The sequence below is a fragment of the Pseudophryne corroboree genome, chromosome 1, assembly GCF_028390025.1.
Source record: "Pseudophryne corroboree isolate aPseCor3 chromosome 1, aPseCor3.hap2, whole genome shotgun sequence".
In the NCBI taxonomy this organism is placed as follows: domain Eukaryota; kingdom Metazoa; phylum Chordata; class Amphibia; order Anura; family Myobatrachidae; genus Pseudophryne; species Pseudophryne corroboree.
In genome coordinates this window covers 486,713,039-486,729,984 of record NC_086444.1, presented here as the reverse complement: position 1 = coordinate 486,729,984, position 16,946 = coordinate 486,713,039, and the positions used below count along the sequence as shown (strand labels likewise).

General features: G+C 45.4%; 1 protein-coding gene across 2 annotated transcripts in view; it reads right to left on the bottom strand.

Moving 5' to 3' along the window:
• The window catches only part of LOC134895092 (uncharacterized), a 253,869-nt gene that overhangs the window by 76,606 nt on the left and 160,317 nt on the right, over positions 1-16,946 (bottom strand). The gene's annotated exons all lie outside the window — the stretch shown is intronic.

Sequence of the window (16,946 nt, the reverse complement as noted above, 5' to 3'; positions counted from 1 at the left end):
CCTGCATTGGATTCCATGGTGACTAAGTTCCATCAGAGAGGTTACCCTTTGGATGATCTTCTAGCGACTAAATTAAAGGTACTTGCCACTCCAAGATCTGTTGCACTTACCCCTACTGTTAAAAACACTGAGAATCGCTTGATTTGGGTGAATAAGTTTCACTGTCAGAGTAATCAAGTCAACAAACTCTGTAAATCCCTATGGCCAGTAGTTAGATCAGACAAGCAATTGAAGAGTCTGAATAATGCTAGGATCATGCCAGTCTATAGGAGGGGCAAGAACATTAGGGATCATGTCATGAAAACTGACATACAATTTCCCCCATTGAATAGTGGTAGGGAGACCGGTTTTCTTAATCCGGCACGGTTGGGTTGCTTTAAGTGTTTGGGCTGCACTACGTGCAGCCACATGATTGCAGGAGACAGCTTCCATCATCCATACACTGGGAAAAAGTTTAGAATCTTACATCGGGTGACTTGCACCACTAGATTTGTAGTGTACTTATTGAGCTGTCCGTGTGGCCTACACTATGTAGGCAAGACGGAATGTGCCTTTAAAGAAAGGATGGCGGCACATAGGTCTTCAATCAGGGCAGCGCTTAACTCAGGAAAAAGTGATCAGCCAGTAGCGCGTCACTTTATTGAGGCACGTCATTCTCTAGCCCAGCTAAGACATCGTATTATAGACCACATTCCCCCACTCAAACGGGGGGGAGACCGTGGCCTTTTATTATTAAAAAGGGAAGCAAAGTGGATCTTTCTTTTAGATACCTTGTCTCCTCGTGGCCTTAATGAACATCAAGGGCTGGCATGCTTTATTTAATCTGCTTTTGGGACCTTAATTATCGCATTTATGTTGTAATATGTGAATGATATGGTTTGGTGGGGAGTTTACATGTTCTCCATTTTTTTCGTTTTTTTTTCTTTTATGTAGTTTTCTTGTTTAGTTTGGTCATTAAATAGTTCCATTAATACTGTCTATAACTCAGGTCGACAGGATCGTTGTAAATTACCCACATGGCGCACTAGTGTACTCTATGTGGGATTGATGCCACTAATACATAGTTGTTGTCCTTAAATGAAATTGTTCAGAAAGTGTTTGTAGCCAGGCATCATGATCTTAAATGTGTTACACTAGGTATTAGGTTTTAGATTTTTTTTATGTTCACTTAAGTGTCTGTTTATTCTGTTTCACTGCAATCCGGTTTTTTCATGTGTGTTTCAGTGAGCTTCGTCTGGTTGTCATGACGCCGGACGCCGGCGCTTGCGGATTACGTCATTGGACGGAGCGGGTTGCGGCGGGCGGACGGCGCCATGCTCAGATGGAGAGGGCTATATAGGTATGTATGTTTTATTGTCTTGTTGTCCTGATGAAAATGTATGATTTTATACATTGAAACGTTGATTGTCTCTGCAAGGCATCTGCTTCTTCATTTATCGCCGTGAGTGCCGCCTGACTGGTGTTTGTGTATTTTGGAGGGGCTTGGCCCTAATTCCTCCTGGAGGGCACCGGCTTTACTAGCAGTTACCATTATAAACGGAGTGCCGCCTGACATGCTGGACTATATATATATATATATTACCTTTATCCTGCACCTATTCAAGAAAATTGAACTTACAGTACTGCTGCTTCTCTCGAAGAGACTCCTGTTAGTGAGACTAGACAAATGGTATTGTTTAAAATGTCTACGAGAAGGGGATCCAATATAGGGGATCATTCTGACCTGATCGCTCGCTGCAGCTCTTCGCAGCGCAACAATCAGGTCAGAACTGCGCATGCACCGGCGCCGCAGTGCACCGGCTCATGGCTGACAGCCGACGGCTGTCGTTGCCTAGCGATCACCTCTGCCTGATTGACAGGCAGAGGCGGTCGCTGGGCGGGAGGGGGTGGCACGGTGGCGTTTGAGCGTCACACGCAGCCGCTGAGACCTGGGCAGCAACGAGTAGCTCCTGGCCAGCTACTCCTGAAGTGCAAAAGCATCGCCGCTGTGTGATGCTTTTGTACTTCAGCGACGGGGCAGGGACTGACATGCGGGGCGGACTAGCCCAGTGCTGGGCGTCTCCCCGCATGTCTGTGTTCCTGATCGTAGCTGTGCTAAATTTAACACAGCTACGATCAAGTCGGAATCACCCCCATAATTTCTTGGTTTATGTGGGGAAATGCTCCCTTACTGAATTTGCAATAATGAGTCTCATATAAGTTAATTTCCTCCTCAAGTTTGAATTTGATCCTAGTGGCGGCATTTGTTTGGTGGCAGCACTTGGATGCTTGTGTCAGCCCAAAAAGTACCAGTAACGAAAAAATATTTCCACTGTACTGTACCATATGCCATCTTAAATGGAGTGTGAACAGGTAGGACAAACATAGACTGCCCTGTAAGCTGTCCTACTTAGTAAATATGTACACATAATTAAAAAGAAAAAAAATTCATAGTTAGTGGCTTTTTCTTTATAATTCTATTAAACTGGCTTTCATCAAATGAGGGCTTATAACCAATTAATAAAAATAATACATTTAGGCAGGTAGGGGGCGGCCGTTACTGTTGTGCCTAGGGGCCAGTAGCGGATCTTGCCACGGGCAAGCAGGACTTTTGGCTGGGGCGCTGTTGCCCCGAGGGCGCTGCTGCCGTCCCAAGGGCGCCGCCACCGTGGCAAGAGCAGCTACTGGTTCCGGTGCCATGCGCAATTACGTCATTGCGCACCGCACGGCATTGTGGGAGCGCCCATGGATGCTAGAGGTCATAATTGACCTCTAGTGTCTATGAGGTGCTATGGGAGAGACGTCATGACGTCTTTCCCATAGATCCGAGGAGCGGCGGCCGGAGACGGAGGGCAGCAGCATTCGGGAAGCAGGAGCGGGGATGGTGAGTATTTATTCATTTATTTTTGTAGGCGGCACAGCTACAGGGGGCACAACTACTGAGGGCACAGCTACACAGGAGGCACAGTACTGGGGGCACAACTACTGAGGGCACAGTACTGGGGGCACAACTACTGAGCGCACAGTAGTGGGGGCACAACTACTGAGGGCACAGCTACAGGGGGCACAGTACTGGGGGCACAACTACTGAGGGCACAACTACTGAGGGCATAACTACAGGGGGCATAACTGACCATGCCCCTTCCCCATGAAGCCATGCCCCTATTTTTACCGCGCATCCACGGCGCAAACTAATCCTGTTTTGCCTGCTGGGGGGGCGCCAGGGCCAAAGAAAACTATCACCCTGGGCGCCACAGGGTCTAGATCCGGCCCTGCTAGGGGCTCCCTCACCCTTAAATCTATCCTTGGTATTAAGGACACCACTTTCCAGCTGTAAGGCCTCAGAGTGGGTCCTATACTCTTTAGTCTATGCTTTTCATCTCCAAGAGACTTCTTCAGGGGTTAATAGAGAACTTCTTGTCTATCCAATACTGTACACCAGATTGTTTCAATGCATCAGATCAGTATCTCTCTTGATGTCTTCAAGGTCTCAAAAATCTTTATGAAGGTATCATACCTTTAATAGATGCCATAATGCATAAAGCATTGATGTATCAAAGCAATATGCTGATGGCAACAGGCAGAACAAGACTGTATCCACCTACACACAGGAGTGAAATTGGAAACTTCCTTCTATGTGTAATTAATGACACTGAGGTATACATTAAGGTATGGGGGTAAATTGAAGATAAGATAAACATTCTGCCAAGGATACATAACTAAATGAAAAATTCTAAGAAATAAACATGCAAAAAAATAGTGGGTACTGCACTTGTGGGAGGAAGCAGAAATGGGGTGAAATAGGATCTGCTAATAGTGCTTCAGTAAAATATCTTGGAGTAGATTTACTAAAATGAAAAGTGCTGGTGATGTCCATAGCAACCAATCACATTCTGTCTATCATTTCCTAGGATGTAATATAGTGAAAATCTTTCACTTTTAGAAGCATTAGTAAATCTACCCCTTGTGTGAGCTTGTACCAGATGAGGGAATATTTTTCGTCTAAATATTCTTTATCAAGTAGCATAAATTAACATAAAACATTGTGATTTGCAAGATCTGTCTGTCTTACTAATGTTAATGGCTTTCCATCTCATACCCACTCTGACATTGCGGCATGGGATAATGAAGGAGGTACAATAGAACAAACAACTGTCCCTCCAGTATAGCTTCCATAGCAATACTCAGCCTGTAGCTGTTGACAAACCCATTCTGATTAGTTTAAGCTTGGTTGACTGCACCTTAGTCTCATTAGTCTCACCTGGTATTTTGCAGTGCTGAGACATGCAGCGGGATGTATTGGAGTCCGAGATCACCGAAGGTGTGGGATGCCGGCCGATCTAGGACACTTTTTTAAAGGGGGCAATCACTTACAAGGCAAAACCATGCCTTGTAAGTGTTTTCCCTTTTTAAAAAATGTCCGAGTTCAGGCGGCATCCCACATACCAGCCAAACTTGGGCGGCATTACATCCGGCCCCATATACTTGTTTATTTGCTTTAGCTTTGGCCAGGGGTTAAAGTGAGCCAAAACGGGCCGGAACTGCGTTCCGTCAGTTCCACTTGGAGACGGAACGCAGTTCCGCCTCCTCCGGCTCACCTCACCCCATGTGTCCCCGGCGCCGCACAGGTAGATGACGGGCGCCCACTGAGATTGTGTTACCAGTGGGTGCCCGTCTCCCTGCACAGCGGCAGCCGGAGGCAGGAGCTCAGTACTAAGCTCCGGCTTCTGGCTCTGTCAGTGCGCGCTATGGGAGAGACGTCATGACATCTCTCCCATAGTGCCGAGGAGCGGACGCACAGAAGACTGCAGCGGCCGGACACGGAGCCGGGCTTGGTAAGTTTGGTGTGTTGTGTGTGTTTTTGTTTATTTATTTGTGTAGGGGCGCATCTACTGGGGGGGGCATTACTACTGGGGGGCAAACTACTGAGGGGCATCTACTGGGGGCAAACAACTGGGGGGGTATTACTACTGGGGGCAAACTACTGGGGGCATTACTACTGGGGGGCATCTACTGGGGGCAAACTACTGGGGTGGCATTACTACTGGGGGGCATCTACTGGGGGCATTACTACTGGGGGGCAAACTACTGGGGGACATTACTACTGGGGCAAACTACTGGGGGGCAAACTACAGGAGGGCATTACTACTGGGGGCAAACTACTGAGGGGCATCTACTGGGGGAAAACTACTGGGGGAAAACTACAGAGGGGCATCTACTGGGGCAAACTACTGTGGGCATTACTACTGGGGGAAAACTACTGGGGGACATTACTACTGGGTGCAAACTACTGGGGGGCAAACTACTGGGGGCAAACTACAAGGGGGCTAACTACTGGGGAAAAACTACAGGAGGGAATTACTACTGGGGGCATAACTACAGGGGCATTACTACTGGGGGCATAACTACAGGGGTTAAACTACTGGGGGCATTACTACTTGGAGGCATTACTACTGGGGGCTAAACTACAAGGGGGCATAACTACAGGGGTTAAACAACTGGGGGCATTACTACAGGCAACATTACTACTGGGGGCAATATTACACAGGGGCATTACCATTAAGGGCATTACTACTGGGGGCACTACTAATGAGGACATTGTAAAGGGGGCACTTCATAAGGGGCATCACTCCTGGGGACATAAGGGGCACTGCTATTGCGGGCATTGCATAATGGGCATCACTACTATGGGCTCTATATAAGGGGCACTACCACTGTGGGCATTGTGTAAGAGGCGCTACTGCTGTGGGCATTATGTGTATTATGGGGTGCTACTACTGTGGGCATTATTACTATTGTGTAAATGCCCCTTTTTTGAGACCACGCCCCTTTTTTTGCAAGCAATACCTTTGTTACATTGGCGCCTTGAGGAGGGGGGTGAGTTCCACCACCTCTCTAGGACCACTTTAAGCACTGGCTTTGGCTATCACGTTTGTACCATCCACAATTGAAACACTTAACAATTTGAAATTTGATAGTGAGACCTTTAGCCACCAAACATCTACAGATGAAATACAGTAGATACCACCTTCCAAGGGGATGCAGTCAATTTACCTCCAATCAAAATCCCGACAGTCGAAATCCCGACAGCAATTGACCGACCGTCAAAATCCCGATAAGGTCAAAATCCCGACATGGACAAAATACCAACATTTAAAATACCGACATGGTCAAAATACCGACATGTAAAATGCCGACAGGTCAAAATGCCGACATGAGTTTTTCATGATTTTTTCATTGAAACCGACTTGTTCATACTTTACCATCCCAGTGGACCTGGAGGGGGAATACAATAGTGTACCGAGCGCAGCGAGGCACCGTGCCCGAAGCATAGCGAGCCATGCGAGGGGACGTGGTACACTTATATAGTAACATAGTAACATAGTATGTAAGGTTGAAAAAAGACAATTGTCCATCGAGTTCAACCTATTTGTGGTCTCCTATGCAGGATTATTTGGTCTAAAATTTTGACTGATGCTGATGTCTGCCGTTACGTTTTATCCCTCTTTTTATAATAACTATAGTGCGTGACTACAACCTATGTCGACATACACACAAAAAACCTATGAAAACCGTATGTCGGTATTTTGACCTGTTGGCATTTTACATGTCGGTTTTTTGACCTCGTCTGTATTTTAAATGTCCGTATTTTGTCCATGTCGGGATTTTGACCGTCAGTCAATTGCTGTCGGGATTTCGACAGTTGGGATTTTGATTGGAGGTATTTCATACCGATCCCCTTCCAAGCTAGGGACATACAGCACATGTTTTACTGATACTGGATCTTGTTGGTCCTGGAGGACATGAGTAGACAAAACCAAATTAAGCAAGGTAGATTGTATCTTTGTGATGCAGATCAAGGCCCTCATTCCGAGTTGATCGCTAGCTGCTTTCGGTCGCAGCACGGCGATTAGTTGAAAAAGTGGCACTTCTGCGCATGCGTATGGTGCACACTGCGCACGCGCGTCGTACTTTCACACAAAACTATGCAGTTTCACACTTGGGGGTAAATTTACTAAGATGGGAGTTCTATTTAAGATGGGATGTTGCCCATAGCAACCAATCAGATTCCAGGTATTATCTTCTAGAAAGTGCTAGATAAATGAGAAGTAGAATCTGATTGGTTGCTAAGGGCAACATCCCATCTTAAATAGAACTCCCATCTTAGTAAATTTACCCCAAGGTCTTGCGACGCTCTCCAGTCACACTGCTGATCGGTGAGTGATTGACAGGAAGTGGGTGTTTCTGGGCGGAAACTGAGCGTTTTCAGGGAGTTTGTATAAAAACGCAGGCGTGCCCGATAAAAACGCAGGAGTGGCTGGGGAAACGGAGGAGTGGCTGGCCGAACGCAGGGCGTGTTTGTGACGTCAAAACAGGAACTGAACAGTCTGAAGTCATCACTAGCTAGGAGTAAGTTTCGAGCTGCTCAGAAAATGCACAATCTTTTTTTGTAGCAGTTCTGCTAATCTTTCGTTCGCACTTCTGCTAAGCTAAGATACACTCCCAGAGGGCGGCGGCCTAGCGTTTGCACTGCTGCTAAAAGCAGCTAGCGAGCGATCAACTCGGAATGAGGGCCCAAGTTCTGTGAAGAAGTTTCTGTCACTAGTAATGTGACTTGTTGATCCTAAATCTACGCACCAACCGTGGCACAGGGGACCTTCTGATGCTTTGAAAGACTCACTTCACTAATTTTTACATGTCAGTGAGTTTGGTTTTAACTATCTGCTGCTTGGACCCTTTTTGGAAAATTTCTCTGTTGCTTTGCTGTTAAAATGGAGCATTTTTTCTTTAGGTGTCCCTCTTTCTGGTTTATAAAACTTGCTCTCATTTCCTTTGTGTATGACTTCAAAGAGCCATTTTCCATGTGATCAATCTCGACCTCAAGTCTTGTTTCCAGGTGCACTGTATGTGTCAGGTAGATTCCACAGAAGTATAGCTAACACATGGTTACAGTTTATATACTCATCCATCAACCTGAGCTACTGTCTTTAGCATTCTATTTACATGTTCCTGCATCTCCTTTCCTTTTCCAAGTCTCATCTGGTATACTGCCTCAATAGAAATAGCTTGCTGTTTAAAGTAAATCTTCCATGCAGCCTGTGTAATACATACCACGTGTCTTTTGCAGTAGCCAATTCTTTATTATTAACATATGGTCTGTCTGTAGTAATAACCACACACAAGTAATTTCTGGTTAGCAGCACCCCAGTCTTATAATTCTACGGCTAATAGCTATCATTATTCAGCATAAGCTCTGAGCTAATATTTTCTTTCTTTACTTTTACAGTGTTCAGATTGCTTGTATTCTTCTTGCGTGATATATCTTGTTCACATAATCTTCTGCAGAATATGCTTCTCTGTTCAAGAAATAGCAGTCCAGGAAATTGTGCAGAAATTTTACTGTGACCAGGGCCACCATTAGGGGGGTATAACCAGTACTCCTGTACCGGGCCCAGACCACCGAGGGGATCCAGCCACAGACAGAGCTTATGACTCATCAGTGGAATACACGGTGGGAAGCTGATGAATCATTAGTTACCACTGCCGACCAGTGCCAGTGGTACGTGACTGTCAACTGTGTGATCAGAGCTGCTGCTGGTTTGATAAAGGGGATGGGGTTTGTGTGCATCAGGCCTACCGAGGACTCTCTCTCAGGGAGCTCCAATCCCTCCTCTCTCTGTCCCCGCCCCTAGATTGCTTCCTCTGAGCCACTGCCAGATTGATATGGAGTACGGGTTTGCCTGCATCTAACCTGCCCCTCTATCAGGGGGCTTCAGTAACTCTTTTCTCTGTCCCGTCTCTAGATCACTTCCTCCTAGCCAATGCCAGATTGATATGGGGCACGGGTTGGCCTGCTTCTGACCTGCTTCTCTCTCAAGGCCCCCATACACAGGTGTGATTTAGCCTGTTTTTATCCAATTACGACGGATCGTTACGATAAATGGGATTAAAACTGGCCAAATGGTCTGTGTTTGACATGAGGTTGGATCCAATGCGCGTTTCTGTGGGCATCGGCTCGGACCCTACAGATCCTATGTGCACTACATAGGATAAACCAGATTTAGGGCCATCAGCTGCATATCGCGGGTGCTTTTTAAGCACCTGCGATATATCGCATGCGATTTTTCACATGCATACTTGACTGGCATCATGTGTGGGCACACCCACACAGGATCAGGAAGTGATGCAGCATCGAATCCTGCCCCCTTCCCCCCCCTTAGCAATGAGGGCCAACTCATCAGATAAATTGCATGATGTGCCATTTTTTACATGCAATTTGCATCAGATAAATCGCATCAGATTTATCCCATCAGATAAACCTGATGAGATTTATCTGATGCAATTCGCATGTAAGAAATTGCACATCAAGTGCCAAATCTGATGTAGCCCTCCTAGGCAGCTGCCGGGGAAATCAGGTCAGACTTGTTGCTCAGACAAGTCTGACCTATGTATGGGCGCCTTCAGGGAGCTTCTGTACCTCCTCCTCTCTGTCCCATTTTCCATTGACTAGGTCATTTACAAAGTAACAGATGCAGAAGTTCCCCACCTGTGCCGTCTCCCTCCTCCTTATCTGTGCATCTGTACCTTTTTCCCTCACCCCATTATCTGTGCCTCTTTCCCCTACCTTATCCGTGTCTCTACCCGTCTCCATTTTCTGTATCTCTGCTTCCATTATCTGTGTCTCTGCCCCAATCACTTTGTGTCCCCCTTCTCCATCTGTGCTTCTACATCCTTCCTCATCTGGGCTTCTGCCCCATTCCCATCTATGCCCTACACCCCCACCACCATCTGTGCCTAATAAATAATCAATACTTTGACATTTTATTTCTTATTTCAAAGCGTTAAAAAATAAACATGTTTATAAAATATATATTTACTACAGCTTTTTTTAAACAAAAGTTTATTTTATTTCTTTATTTTTATATTTTTCATTTATTTTGTAACTTTTTTTATATACTTTATATGTGTGTGCAGAGGTCTGAAGGGCATGTGGTGCACATCAGAACTGTTGGGGGCATCATAACACTTGTCTGCTCTGGGTGTCAGGCTACAGGGTCTTGGGTAGGGTTAACTTACCACCTCATCCCTTTAATTCTAATCACATTAATTACACAGGTTCTGTGGCTGGCTGACTTCAGGACTCCATTTCACCTGGTTTTCATCAGCCACAGAACCTGTGTAGTTAATATGTGTCCAGAATAAAGAGATGAGATGGTAACCCTAGTCGTGGGTGGGAGAGGGGGGAGTAATTGTAGACAGAAATCAGTACATCTGCACTGCAGCCATGTCAGCCAAGAATAGGTAACTGTTCTTATTTTAAAAAATTCAGGTGTGCACTGCAGCATAATCAAGACACCTGCTGTGCACTTTGTGAGTGATACGTAAATTACCTCACCCTATCTAAAATACTCTGTTTACTTTAAACACCTTCCACCAGTAAAGTCTTAGGGGGTTATTCAGTACGGATTGCAAATTCTGCTTAAAAGCAGAATTTGCAATCCGTTCTTTTGCATGCTGGGGGCCGCCCATCACAGGGCAAGGAAGCCCAGCATGCAATTTAATTGCGGTCGCAGCAACTGTGGACGACCCCCTGCAGCCGCAGCTAGACTGCATATGCAGGTGGTATGCCTCCATTTTCTTGATCGTGACATCACACAGCCGCCCCGAAAATGCAGCCGACCTGACCCCATTTTCCCCGCAATGGTCCGTCGCAGCCCCCCGCTCCACAAATGCCTCTGCCTGTCAATCAGGTTAATGCGACCCAACCGCATTAACTAGGCCCGCACGTGCAGGATGGGACCTGCGTGTGTGCGCTGTGCACCGACCTCAGAAACTGCAGTAAGTGATGCGACTTGAATGAAGTCCTTGAACTATACATTTCTCCTCAAAATGCCCTACCTCTGTATACTGTGCATCTAATTTTCTATTTGCTTTTTACAGTATTTTCTAAATGAATGTTCACACATTTCCACACATTTTCCTAATTCACATGCTTGAGTGAATACTGCCTGCTTAACAGCATTTCTGTGACAAACATTAAAATAGCATGCATATTCTGTAAGCATTTCATGCCACTGTCCATTTGTTATGGATGAGCTGTTAACAGCCTTCCATTTTCTAAGCTAACTGTTGTACAAAAGAAAACCTGGGGACAGAGAGAGCTTGGAAAAGACTTTCACATCTCAACTGAGTGAACAGTAATGTCCTCTGTTTCCCAACACTAGCTACATAATCTCACACTCTTGTCTGCCAGGTATGGTTCCAGGATGTGGTTTTCTTTTGTAAACAAACACGTGAAAGCTCTCCAAACTTCAGTGACTATGTAATGGGTGAGGCCACAATTAATGTGCTACGCCTGAAGCATTACCTAAAATTCTAGTTTTGCATAGTGGTGACGTCTGTTTTGCACTTAACCTACTGACTGCAGAGTGTATACAGGAAATTTAAATACGCAGTGTGCCATAGCCCCTTAAGGCATCAAAGTAGTAGCAGGTGGCCATCTATAGCCCCACTTTAACAAATTAAGGAAAAAAAACATACTGGAACTTCTGTATTTTAGGTCAGTTTTTTAAAGAGTTGGAACATTTCAAGGTAAACAGACAAAATACTGTATAATGCAGTGTAAACATGGAGAATAAACTGATAGCTATAATAGTGATTGGAAGCAGTCAGCCAGGCTGTCAAGCCACTCACACCGAATCAGATCTCTACAGACAGGGAGCTATTGTATTATTCACCAGCTCCAAACAAAATGTGTACGAGTGACAAGATTAATACCCCTTTTCCACTAGCTCAAAAAACACGTGTTTTTGCACGGGGGCGCGCATTTACCCGTGTTTTTTGCTAGTGGAAATGGCACCCTCTGAAAAAACCTGGGTCAAGTGATCCGGGAATCCTACTTGGGTAGCTACCTGGGTAGGACACGGGAATGACCCGGGTAAGGTGTAGTGTAAACGAGTTACCCGTGTCAGCCGACACGGGACCCGTTTACAGCATGTGAAGATCCCATACCTCTCTGACCGCAGGGTCTCGCGGGCGGTCGGGAGGTTGGGGGGGACAGCGCATGCTGTCAGCGCTGCTGTCTCTCCTGCTATGCAGTCAGCAGCGCTGGCTGGGAAAGCGTGTGCCGGAGGCTGGGGGCAGCCCAGCAGCTTCCAGAGTGGGGCAGCATGGAATTAAGGATATGGCCTAACGGGACCGAGGCCATGCACCGGGGGTCCCGATCTGCCGGTTTTCCCGGCGCTTGAAGATGACGTCATCTCCAAGCGCCGGGCAGAAGACACTGTACCCGGGTGCAGTGTAAACGGCGCCTACATGGGATATTTCCGGGTCGGCGCCGTAGTGGAAAAGGGGTCCATCTCGGGTCTGACCTGGCTTGGAACCGTGTTCCAAATCCCGGGTCAGACCCGAGACTTCTAGTGGAAAAGGGGTATAATTTAGAATGATGTACAGAATGCTCATCTTACAGGGCATGATAATGGATGAGTCCTGGTAGATAAAACCAGTGCACAGGTTGCAAAGTGGAATACACATTAAGGGGGTATCCAAGTAGCCGCGTTATTGCTGTTTCATGATAAATTTTCGCAAATACAATAATTTGGTATCCTATTAGCGGCAATAAGTATAAGATGTTTTTAATAATTTTTAATTAGCCAATAATTATGTATTTTTTCGGGTCAAAAATATATTATGGCCACTAATAGACTTCCATAATGTTTTCCGATATTAGTTTGGCATTTGTGGGGGTACAGGTACATTTCCCCACTTTTTCCTATGCTTTCGCTGGTTAGAATTATCTCATGATTGCTGATATCACAGATTTGGAATAGGATAAGTGCGATAAATGGGTGCGCGCAGGCTGCGATAACCCGATTTTTTTGAAGATTGGTGCGAAAACATTAGCCGCATCCACAGATTACATAATTGCGGCTAATTGAAAACCCCCCATAGTGGCCCTAGGAATCTGCCAAGCAGAAAATAATATTGTCATTGAAACGTACAACAAATTAGGCAAACAACATTCTTAGTAATGTGTACAATGTTAAGCACTGCAGCAGAAGTGTGACCAGCTATTCCCTGTGAAGACATTGCGGGTGCCAGTAGATGTGACGCTATGCCACACTTATGGTACTGCCGACTCGTGGATTTTTCTTTTCAGACCCATAGAGCTGCAAGCAAAATTCTGTGAGTCAGGCACTAAAAGGAAATCAATAAAACTTTTAACCATCTATTTGGCCTCCAAATCTAATAATTATTTTAACTTAATTGTACACCTTTGTTCTGCTCTGTATGCTCTCAGTACGGGGTACAGTTACTAAAACTATAAATAATAAAAATGTAGGTGTTACCCATAGCACCCAATCAAATTCTAGTTATTTTCTAGAATATATTAGATATATTATTGCTAGAGTCTGATTAGCTGCTATGGCAACATCTACCCTCCTTAATCTGCTGTCCTTTCTATTACAATTTCTTAATTGCTAAAATCAAATCAATTAAAATAATTTCCTTCTCCGGACTAAAGCTGGGTACACACTAGAAGATATGTAGTCTGATCCGGCGGATGGGACCAACAATTCGGGTACATTGTCTAGTGTGTACCCGCTATGTCGCTGACAATGCGAGCTCCTGCGCGTCGGCATCGACATCCTCTGCCAGGCCTGGATGAAGGGTCGACGAAAGAGATCGCTAGCAAGGTCCATGTTGTCGAATGCAGCATGGCCCCTGACATTAATCCATCACTGCCGGCATTGGCAAGCTTGAATGCATTTGCCAATGCCAGACCACCTCCCGCCGGGTCTCGTCTCCCACGATATCACTGGGTACACACATCAGGTAGTGTGTTAATCATTCGTCTGCCTTCCCAGTGTACCTGTGCTAAGCCTGCAAGATATACCATTCACTCTGTGCCTGCATTCTATCTGCTCAGTGCCTGCATACCATCTACCCAGTGCCTACTAGCCATCTTCACAGAGCCTCATCTGCCCTGGTTCTGATTCCAACACAGCTCTGACCTCACCTTCCGTGCTCCTATGTGTTTCTAATCCTCAATTACTCACAGTCCATTGTCCTGTGGACTCCAGCCTGTTGTGTGAGACCCTACTGCTGGAGGTTTAAGTCCAGACGGCCCCCTAAGTACCAGTATGCATAACAAGCACTAAAGGAACAGCGGAGGATTGCTATTAGCAAAGACTCTCTTGAGGGCTCACACCAATAGTGCAGGAGTTTCCTAACATAGTCACTAGACCGAACACAGATAACATCAATGATAATTCATTTTGAAAATGATTGGGTACAAAATCCGAATAATTTTTTCTCAAGCCAAAAGGAATTGACCTTTCCACATTCTGTACGGTAGCAGAGATCAGAAGCCCCGAGGAGCATAGAAAGAGCTTGGGCCTATCTGGGCGATACAGCCATACACTAACATGCCATGGCCACTTCTTTAGCAGAATGTAACAGGGGCCGAGTATTCGCAATGGGATATGCTCTCCCCCCCACACATACCTTCCCCTCTTACCTAGGCCTAAAAGATCTCATGGCAGCCCTGACAAAGATTAGGCCTAATTCTACAGTTTCACATCTACCCATACATGCCGACTTTTGGAGTCTCCTCTTTGGGAAAAGCCCAGAGAGGAGCCACTGCTGGCCAGCTCGAGGGCAGGGCCGGGGCCCCCACAATATTAGTCCCCACCCCATCACAGGAAAATAATGCAATTTGCATGTCCTCGGATATGTGTCCGGGCTAAAAGTACGCAATTGGTGTCTTTTAGCCCCGCCACCCTCCGAATGGCACCACATCCCCAGTACTATCGTCTCATCCTTGGATATATTTAATTTACTGCGCTAATGGGATATAAGCTGCTTTCTTAAGAATTGATATTGTGATGTTTTAAAAGAAAGCGCTATTAGTATTGAATAAGTGTGTACATTAAATTTATAAATATAAAATTGTGAAAAGCGGTACCTGTAAAAAAAGGGAGATATTATTAGTGGTATAATGTTTACACTCTTTTGAGTGAATTTGGGTGAAGGAGGTAGCCCGCAACACTTGTTTTTTAATTGTCCTGATTTACCGGTGGTTTCCTACCTTACCCTGTACTTATAGCTCCGGGGCCGCTGAGAGCACTGCGGCTCTGATGTGTCCTCTTCTGCGGCTGTTGACGGGGCTGGCAGCGCTTACGAGTCCCGCTGCGTCCTGCGGGCTGTGCGCTGGTGAGATGTTGATCCCGGCTTCAGGTGCAGCTGATGTTTCCTCCGGTAAATCAGGACAATTAAAAAACAAGTGTTGCGGGCTACCTCCTTCACCCAAATTCACTCAAAAGAGTGTAAACATTATACCACTAATAATTTCTCTTTTTTTACAGGTACCGCTTTTCACAATTTTATATTTATAAATTTAATGTACACACTTATTCATCCTGTCCATTTTACAAGGAAGCAGGGGGTATGTGGGAGATCTGTCTACTCTTGCAGGGGTACCTGAAAAATCGTGAGTCTCCTGCAACTTCCAGGAAAGTAGGCAAGTATGCTATTACTATCTCGATGCACTTTAAACACAAAACACATTTTCATACCAGTGGAATAAGAACATTTAAATGTGTAATAATAGGGACTCATGTAATAAAGTCCCAATGTCTGCTCATTTGCATGGTTGATTTGTGAAATAAACATCGCTAGCTAGATAGAGCATTACATGAAGAGGATAATGTTGAAACTCAAAAAAAATGAAGGTCCTGGAGTAGTACTAGGCTGCACTTTAAAGTTTTTAATGTTTTTGCAATGCACAATTCAGGTTAGAATACTAAAATAACACACTTACTATAAGTACATACAGTACAATCCCCTTTTAAAGAGGCAGTTAGAAAGATTGGGAAATGGGCAATCGCTTAAACATTTATGATTGATGAAAAACCAACCTTAACTACCGTACATATGGCCTGATTCTGATTTAGAAGGGAAGCAAAACAATCAAGTAACTTTGTATTTGGAACAAACCATGTTGAAATGCAAAGGGAACAAATGCAGTAGATCAGAGGACCAGGACTTTTTCTAAAATAGATTCCAACCTCTTTAAGGATTTTCTTGTAATGTAGATCCGCTTTCAAGTTATCTGAATTGTGAGGTCAGGCAACCGCTATGAAAAGCGATCTCAGACAGTAGGCGAGATTGCCGAAGGTGTGGGATGCCGGCTGATCTCGGACATTTTTTTAAAGCGGCAGTCATTTGCAAGGCATGATTTTGCATTGTAAATGACTGTCGCTTTAAAAAAAAGTCCCAGATTGGCCAGCATCCCGCACCTCCAGCAATCTCGGATGCTATTACATCTCACTTTGTATCTCAATGTTAATTTAAGGCTGCATACTATTATTAACAGCAATCAGAAGAGGTGACATATTTATTCTAGCAGACTCCTACACATTGTGAACAAAGACACTGACATGACATACTATAAGCTACAAACCAGAAGCAGAATTACCATTGGTGAAGCAGGTGCTCTGCACCGGGGCCCCTGAGGATGAAGGGAGCCACTGCTGCCCAGACCAGCAATGAGTTATCCCCCGCCCCCCATAGACCATTTTTAGCAATGTTGAATGGCTCAGTGCAGAAAGCAGGGTGAGCTGCACTGCCTGAGGGACCTGCCCCTTACCTTAGGTAGGCAGGACTGACCTTGTGTGTGTCAGATTGATAGAGGAGTCCCGCCCCTTATCAGCGCTGATGATCACAGTCACTTACTACTGTACCTCTAATAAACAGACAGCTGTACATTTTTTCTGATTCACTGCTGTCTGAATTAAAGGCAGCCACAACAGGTGAAACTGGCACTGTCAGAGTCATCCTGATTGAGTGATAAACTGAGGAAAGCACAAACGGCGGGAGCCCCTCTCATAGACAGACCAAAGGCCGATGTGTTTCTGCCCCCACCAAGGTACCTGCCCCCTGTTCTCCACACCGTGCAGGACATT